Source organism: Sus scrofa, chromosome 1 (genome assembly GCF_000003025.6).
Source record: "Sus scrofa isolate TJ Tabasco breed Duroc chromosome 1, Sscrofa11.1, whole genome shotgun sequence".
Classification (NCBI taxonomy): Eukaryota; Metazoa; Chordata; class Mammalia; order Artiodactyla; family Suidae; genus Sus; species Sus scrofa.
This window is the reverse complement of record NC_010443.5, coordinates 94,731,235-94,739,783: the sequence shown is the minus strand read 5'-3', so window position 1 is coordinate 94,739,783 and position 8,549 is coordinate 94,731,235. Positions and strand designations below refer to the sequence as shown.

The 8,549-nt window shown below is 35.8% G+C and overlaps 1 pseudogene; it reads left to right on the top strand.

The window, feature by feature from the left end:
- LOC100517506 lies at positions 428-4,602 on the top strand (annotated as a pseudogene).

Sequence of the window (8,549 nt, the reverse complement as noted above, 5' to 3'; positions counted from 1 at the left end):
CAACAGAAGGACACACACAGACAATAGAGGGGGTACCCCAGAACTTATAACTCTGGTGACCAGAGGTAAGTGAACTGCTGGGACTCATGTGGTATCTCCTACAAAAGGCTGCTTCTACAAGGTTGGGAAATATAAACAACTTACCAAACACATACAAATGAAAACATGAAATAGGCAAGATGAGCCAAGAGAGGAATATGTTCCAAATGAAGAAATGAGATAAAACTACTGAAGAACTAAGGGAGTAGAGGTAAGCAGTCTACCCTAGAGAGAGTTCAAAGTAATGATAATAAAGATGTTCAAAGAACCCAGTAGAAGATTAAATGAACAGAATAAGAAGTTAGAAATTGCTAAAGAAAGAGTTAGAAAAAATGAAGAACAACCAAAGATGAAGGGTAAAATAACTAAAATAAAAAATACGCTAGAACTTAATACTACATTGTAAGTTGACTGTACTTTAATAAAATAAATTTTAAAATACACTAGAAGGAAAAAAGTAGGTTACATGATAGAATAGTGGAAATCACTGAAGCTGAAAGAAGAAAGAAAAAAAAAATTAGGACAGTTTAAGAGACTTCTGAGATAAAACCAAACATACTAGCCAATGCACTATAAGGACCCAGAAGAAGAAGAGAGAAAGACTCAAAGAACATTCTATGAAGACATGATAGCTAAAAACTTCACTGACCTGGGAAAGGAAACAGACATCCAGGTGTGGGAAGCACGAAGAGTCCTAAACAGGATCAAACCAAAGACCACACCAAGTCATACTGTAATTAAAATGGCAAAAAAATAAAAATAAATAGAGAATATTAAAAGCAAGAAAAAAGCAACAATTTGTGTACAAGAGGACGCCAATAAAGGTATCAGCTGCCTTTTCAGCAGAAACCCTGCAGGCCAGAAGGGAGTGGTGTGATATATTTAAACTGATGAGGCTCTCCTTTGCTCTCTTTCTGCTATCTTTGTTCTATACTCCCGACACAGAATGCCCAGTTAAGCCACAGAAACTGTCCCTGCTACAGAGCAGGAGTTGCCACAGGCCCAGGCTGAGACAGAGTCCGGAACAGAATCTAACAGTGATGAAGCAGTACCAGAACTTGAGGAACAGGATTTTACACAGGCAACCACACAAGAAACCAGATGGCAGCAGCAGCTGAAATTGATGAAGAACCAGTCAGTAAAGCAAAACACAGACAGATTGAAAAGAAGGCATGGAAGGCTATGTCCAAACTGGGTCTTCATGAGGTTACAGGAATTACTAGAGTTACCCGCTGGATATCTAAGAATATACTCTTTGCTGTCACAAAACCAGATGTCTTCAAAATCCCAGCTTCAAATACTTACAGTTTTAGGGGAAGGCAAAATCAAGGATTTATCTCAGCAAGCGCAGTTAGCAGCTACTGAGAAATTCAAAGTTCAAGGTGAAGCTGTCTAAAACATTCAAGAAAGCACACACTATGAACAACTATATGGCAACAAGTTTGACAATCTGGAAGAAATGGACAATTTTCTAGAATCTTACAGCCTGCCAAAACTGAATCAAGAAGAAACAGACCAACTGAACAGACCCATCACTAGAAATGAAATTGAAGATGTGATAAAAACACTCCCTACAAATAAAAGTCCAGGACCAGATGGCTTCACAGGAGAATTCTATCAAACATATAAAGAGGAATTGGTGCCCATCCTCCTTAAACTCTTTCAAAAGGTTGAAGAAGAAAGAATACTCGCAAAGACATTCTATAATGCCACCATCACCCTAATTCCAAAACCAGACAGAGATACCACCAAAAAAGAAAACTATCACCCATTGATGAATATAGATGCAAAAATTCTCAACAAAATCTTAGCCAACCAAATCCAACAACATATCAAAAAAATTATACACCATGACCAGGTAGGGTTCATCCCAGGTTCACAAGGATGGGTCAACATACACCAATCAATCAACATCATACACCACATTAACAAAAGAAAACTCAAAAATCATATGATCATCTCAATAGATGCAGAAAAAGCATTTGACAAAGTCCAACATCCATTCATGATCAAGACCCTCGCCAAAGTGGGTATAGAGGGAACATTCCTGAATATAATCAAAGGATTTATGATAAACCCACAGCAAATATCACTCAAATCTGGAACAAGACAGGGATGCCCACTCTCACCACTGCTCTTCAACATAGTTTTAGAAGTCCTAGCCACAGCAATTAGACAAACCAAAGAAATAAAAGGCATCCATATAGGAAGAAAAGAGATAAAACTGTCACTGTATGCAGATGACATGATACTATACATAGAAAATCCTAAGGACTCAGCCCAAAAACTCCTTGAACTGATTAATAAATTCAGCAAAGTATCAGTCTATGAGATGAACATTCAGAAGTCAGTCGCATTTCTGTATACCAACAATGAAATATTAGAAAAGGAATACAAAAATACGATACCTTTTAAAATTGCACCTCCCAAAATCAAATAACTCAGAATACACCTGACCAAAGAGGTAAAGAACCTATATGCCGAGAACTATAAAACTTTAATCAAAGAAATCAAAGAAGATGTAATGAAATGGAAAGATATTCCATGTTCCTGGATTGGAAAAATCAATATTGTAATAATGGCCATACTACCCAAAGCAATCTACAGATTCAATGCAATCCCTATCAATTACCCAGGACATTTTTCACAGAACTAGAACAAACAATCCAAACATTTATATGGAACAACAAAAGACCCAGAATGCCAAAGCAATCCTGAGAAACAAAAACCAAGCAGGGGGCATAACCCTCCCAGACTTAAAGCAATATTAAAAAGCCACGGTCATCAAAACAGTGTGGTACTGGTATCAAAACAGACAGACAGACCAATGGAACAGAATAGAGAACCCAGAAATAAACCCCAACACCTATGGTCAACTAATCTTTGACAAGGGAGGCAAAAACATGAAATGGGAAAACGAAAGTCTATTCAGCAAGCATTGCTGGGAAACCTGGACAGCTGCATGCAAAGCAATGAAACGAGAACACACCCTCACACCATGCACAAAAATAAACTCCAAATGGCTGAAAGACTTAAATATACGACAGGACACCATCAAACTCCTAGAAGAGAACATAGGCAAAACACTCTCTGACATCAACATCATGAATATTTTCTCAGGCCAGTCTCCCAAAGCAATAGAAATAAGAACAAAAATAAACCCATGGGACCTCATCAAACTGAAAAGCTTTTGCACAGCAAAGGAAACCCAAAAGAAAACAAAACGACAACTTTCAGAATGGGAGAAAATAGTTTCAAATGATGCAACCGACAAGGGCTTAATCTCTAGAATATATAAATAACTTATACAACCCAACAGCAAAAAAGCCAATCAATCAATAGAAAAATGGGCAAAAAACCTGAATAGACATTTCTCCAAAGATGATATACAGATGGCCAGCAAACACATGAGAAAATGTTCAACATTGTTGATTATAAGAGAAATGCAAATCAAAACTACCATGAGAGACCACCTCACACCATTCAGAATGGCCATCATTAATAAATCCACAAATAACAAGTGTTGGAGGGGCTGTGGAGAAAAGGGAACCCTCCTGCACTGTTGGTGGGAATGTAAACTGGTACAGCCACTATGGAGAACAGTTTGGAGATACCTTAGAAATCTATACATAGAACTTCCATATGACCCTGCAATCCCACTCTTGGGCATCTATCCGGACAAAGCTCTACTTAAAAGAGACACATGCACCCGCATGTTCATTGCAGCACTATTCACAATAGCCAGGACTTGGAAACAACCCAAATGCCCATCAACAGATGATTGGATTTGGAAGATGTAGTATATATACACAATGGAATACTACTCAGCCATCAAAAAGAATGACATAATGCCATTTGCAGCAACATGGATGGAACTAGAGAATCTCATCCTGAGTGAAATGAGCCAGAAAGACAAAGACAAATACCATATGATATCACTTATAACTGGAATCTAATATCCAGCACAAATGAACATCTCCTCAGAAAAGAAAATCATGGACTTGGAGAAAAGATTTGTGGCTGCCTGATGGGAGGGGAAGGGAGTGGGAGGAATGGGGAGCTTGGGCTTATCAGACACAACTTAGAATAGATTTACAAGGAGATCCTGCTGAATAGCATTGAAAACTTTGTCTAGATACTCATGTTGCAACAGAACAAAGGGTGGGGGAAAAAATGTAATTGTAATGTATACATGTAAGGATAACATGATCCCCTTGCTGTACAGTGGAAAAAGAAAAAGAAAAAGAAAAAAAAGAAAAAAGAAAGCACACAGACTCCAACTGTAAAAGAGGAGAGTGAAGAGGAAAATGTTGATGGAACAAGTGTGCAAAGTAAGGACAAAGAAATGGTCATGTCATAAGGAAATGTGTTGAGAGCAAAGATAGCCTGAGCCCTGAAGAACAGCAGTAATAATATTGTAAATGCTATTGTGGAATTAACAATGTAACCATCTGAAAAGAAGACCTTTTTCATGTTTCAAAACAGTAACTGAAGCTTGGTTTGAAATTTGTACTCTTTCTATAATTAATAAAGTTGTGGCTTCTTGTTGGATGTAAAAAGAGAAAAATCTATCAAGAATATTTTAGGAGAGTTCCCATCATTGCGCAATGGTTAACGAATCCAACTAGGAACCATGAGGTTGCGGGTTCGATCTCTGCCCTTGCTCAGTGGGTTGACAATTCGGCATTGCTGTGAGCTGTGGTGTAGGTCACAGACGTGGCTCGGATCCAGCATTGCTGTGGCACTGGCGTAGGCTGGCAGCTACAGCTCTGATTAGACCACTAGCCTGGGAACCTCCATATGCCACAGGAGCAGCCCAAGAAATGGCAAAAAGACAAAAAAAAAAAAAAGAATATTTTACCTGGTAAAAATTTTATTCAAATTTGACAGAGCAATGAAAAATTTTACAAAAATTTTAGCAAAGGCTAAAAGAGTTCAGCACTATAAAATTAGCTTTATGAGAAATGTTAAAAGGACTTCTCTGAGTGAAGAAGAAAAGGCCACACCAGAAATATGAAAATTCTAAATGGAAAAATCTTAGTGGAAAAGGCAAATATACAGTTAAGGTAGTAAATCAACCACATATGAAACTGGTAGGATGGTTAAAATACAGAAGTAGGAAAATCATAAGTAGTTAAGGGATAACACAGAATAAAAAGATGTAAAAAATGATGGCAAAATCAGTAAACGGGTAGGAAATAAAAATGCAAGTTTGTTAAAATGCATGTGAACTTAAGAGTTCAGAAACTTAAAATAATAATATAGGTAGATAGCTATGTAGATAGATTGGTTGTTATATAGAGCCTTACTGTAACATTACATCAAAATCTACAACAGATACAAACACTAGAAAAGAGAAAGGGATACAAACCTAATATTAAGACAATCTTTAAATCACAAGGGAGGAGAACAAAGAAGGAACAAAAAGAACTGCAAAAACAATTAACAAAAAGGCAATAATTATATATCATTCAATCTTTACTTTAAATGTAAATGGATGAAATGCTCCAACTGAAAAACATAGAGTGTCTGAATGGATACCAAAAAAGAAAACTCTGTGTGCTGCATCCAAGAGACTCTCTTCAGATCTAAAGATATACATAGCCTGAAAGTGAGGAGGATGGAAAAAATGTATTCCATGAAAATGGAAATCAAAGAAAGCCAGAGCAGCAATATTTATATTTAAAAAAAAATAGACTTTAAACTAAAGACTGTATGTAACAAGAGACAAAGTAGGGCATTATCTAATGATCAATAAATCAATCCAAGAAGAAGATATAGCAATTATAAATATATATGAACCCAGCATAGTTGCACATAAATACATAAAGCACATATTGATAGATAGAAATGGACAAAATAAAAATAATACAATAATAGTAGGAGACTTTAACACCACACTTACATCACACTACCTTAGGAAATAAAAGGTATATATTAAATAAACAGCCCAACCTTATACCTAAAGTAACTAGAAAGAGAAAAAATAAAACCCAACATTAGTAGAAGGAAAGAAATAATTAAAATCTAAGCAGGAATAAATGAAATAGAGACTAAAAAAACAACAGAAAAGATGAATTAGACTAAGAGCTGGTACTTTTTAAAGATAAATAAAATCAATAAACCATTAGCCAGAGTCATCAACAAAAAAAGAGACAGGGCCCCAACAAATAAAATCAGAGAAGAGAAGTTCCTTTTGTGGCACAGCAGGTTAGGAACCCAACTAGAGCCCCATATGGGTTAGTTTCCAGATCTTGCTCTGTGGGTTATGGATCAGGCATTGAGGCAAGGTGTGGTATAGGTCACAGAAGCATTGTGGATCTAGTATTGCTGTGGCTGTGGTGTAGGCCAGCAGCTGCAGATCCAAATAGACCCCTAACATGGGAACTTCCATATCCCGCAAGCTAGGCCCTGAAAAAGAAAAAAAAATCAGAGCAGACAAGGGAGAAGTTATATCAAATACCACAGATATTCAAAGGATCATAAGATACTACTACAATCAATTTTACACCAATCAAAAGGACAATTAGAATAAATGAAAAAATTCCTAGAAATGTATAATCTCCCAAGACTGAATCTGGATGAAATTGAAAATATGAACAAATAAATTGCCAGTCATGAAATGTATCCATAATTTTAAAACTCCCACAAACAGAAGTTCAGGATCAAATGGTTTCACAGGTAAATTCTAACATTTAGGAAAGGGTTAATATTTATTTTTCTCAAACTTTCAAATTATTGTAGAGGAAAGAATGCTTCCAAACTCATTCTATGAGGTTAACATCACCCTGACACCAAAACAAGACAAAGATATCACACACACTCACAAAATCACAATACCTAATATTCAATATCCATTATCACTGATGAACATAGGTGAAAAAATCCTCAACAAAATATTAGAAAACCAAATTCAACAATACATTAAAAAGATCTTACATCATAATTAAGTAGTATTTATCCCAGGGATGCAATGATGTTTCAATATCAGCAAATCAATCAATGTGATAGTCTGCATTAACAAATGATAAGATTGGTATTCCCACTGTGATGCAGTGGGTTAAGAATCCAACTGCTGTGGCTCAGTTTTCTGTGGAGGTGTGTGTTTGATCCCCAGCCCGGATCAGTGGGTTAGAGTATCCAGCATTGCCACAGCTGCAGCATAGGTCTCAGCTGTGGCTCAGATTCAGTCCCTAGCTGAGGAACCTCCATATGCCACAGGTGAGACCTTTAAAACAAAACAAAACAAAACAAAAAAAGGGAAAGAAAGAATTAAAATTCATATGATCATCTCAATAGAGACAAAAAAAATGTTTTGACAAAATTCAATATCCATTTATGATAAAAAGTCTCAACAATGTGGGTATAGAGGAAACATACCCAACACAGTAAAGGCCATACTAACATAATACAAGCCCACCACAAAAATCATACACAACATTGAAAAGCTGAAAGCATTTCCTCTAAGGTCAAGAACAAGACAGGATGCGCAATCTTTCAACTTTTATTCAACATTGTATTGGAAGTCCTACTTACAGCAATCACTTAAAGAAATAAAAGGAATGGAAGTTGGAATGGAAGAAAAAACACTCATTGTTTGCAGATGACATGATACTATACATAGAAAATCCAAAAGTTGCTATCAAAAAACTACCAGAACTCATCAATGAATTTGGTAATTTTGAAGGATACAAAATTAATACAGAAACCACTATCATATTTCTATACACTAACAATGAACTATCCAAAAGAAAAATTAAGAAAATCTCATTTACAATTGCGTCAAAAAGAATAAGCACCTAGGAATAAATCTAAGAAGGTAAAAATCCTGTACTCAGAAGACTATAAGCAGATGAAAAAAATTGAAGACACACACAGATGGAAAGATATATTGTGGTCATGGATTGGAAGAATTAATATTATTAAAATGGCCATACTACCCAAAAAGATCTACAAATTTAATGCAATTCCTATCAAAATACTAGTGGTATTTTTCACAGAACTAGAACAAAAATTCTAAAATTTGTATAAAAACACAAAGATCTGAATAACCAAAACAGCCTTAGGAAAGAACAAACTTGAAAGTAACATAATCCCTGATTTCAAACTATACCAAGAAGCTACAGCAATTGAAACAACATGGTACTAACACAAAAACAGATAAAGAGAGCAATGGAACAGGATAGCGCAGAAATGAACCCCCACTTATATGGTCAACTAATATGACAATGGAGGGAATATATGACAATGGGAAAGACATCCTCTACAATAAATGATGTTAGGAAAACTGGACAGCCACAAGCAAAAGAATAAAACTAGACTACTCTCCAATACCATGCACAAAAAATAATTCATAATGGATTAATGTAAGACCTGAGATCATAAAACTTCTACAAGTAAACATAGGCAATATATTCTTTGACATCAATCTTAGTAATATATTTTGGGGAATGTCTCCTCAGGCAAGGGAAACAAAAGCAAAAATAAACAAATGGAATGACATCAGAATA